This window comes from Bison bison, unplaced genomic scaffold (assembly GCF_000754665.1).
Source record: "Bison bison bison isolate TAMUID 2011002044 unplaced genomic scaffold, Bison_UMD1.0 scf7180017847907, whole genome shotgun sequence".
Classification (NCBI taxonomy): domain Eukaryota; kingdom Metazoa; phylum Chordata; class Mammalia; order Artiodactyla; family Bovidae; genus Bison; species Bison bison.
In genome coordinates, this window is record NW_011478480.1 from 10,965 (window position 1) to 11,897 (window position 933).

The following is a 933-nucleotide window of genomic DNA, read 5'->3' on the forward strand; positions in this document are numbered from 1 at the left end:
ATAAATTACTTACACATGAAGATAATTTATACTGTGATTTCTTTTTTTGAATTCCTTAAATCAAGTTCCATCCAATAAAAAAATCATTATACTTTTTCCTACTCATTGAATTTTCAAAGGACAGATGTTAACTTTTCTCATGGGTTCACAGGATTTCATTGAACAAATTCATTCAAATAATTCCCTTTCAACTCCATTTTCTAAAAAAATGGTGGACCTTTTTATACTTTAAAGGTATGAAGTTAAATTTCTGTTGTTGATGGTTTAAAATTGCCATCACTTCTTTTAAATAATTGTACACATTTTAATTTAATCCTATTTCCTTTCTGCTTCTCCTCCATTTGGTTTATTAAAAAAATCTTGCCAATTGGAAGCATAATAATATAATGGCTTAAAACAGGTTTATTTCTGGGTACTCTGTTGATCACATTGATCATGTTAAAAATATATTGGCATTGGCATTTTTATCAAGTAATGTAATGAATATAACAGTGCTGAATAGCAGGAGTTAATTATGAGTAAAGTATGAAATTTATTTGTCTCTTCATGTTCTTATCCAGGAGGCATATGAGAAGGCAATTTATTAACTGGAGGTACCACTGTATTTATTTCAAGTTAATAAATACTTATTAAGCATCATTGTGCAAAATACAACGTAACATATTAAAGGTTCTATAAGAAGAGTAATATTCAACTCTGACATTTACAAAGATTACAGTTGATGGGAGACAGAAAAAGATTAAATGGAGAAGAGAAACAGGAAAAGTTTAATTTGGTACCAAAATGACTGACGGGGGGGAAAAAAAAACGGTAAGAATAATGAGTTTATTCTGAACACAGATGAGAGCCAGTGAATGTGTTTAAATACTGGAGTCAGATCATGAAAATGATATCTAGAGTGTTAATATAATGGAAGTGTACAATATGGATTAG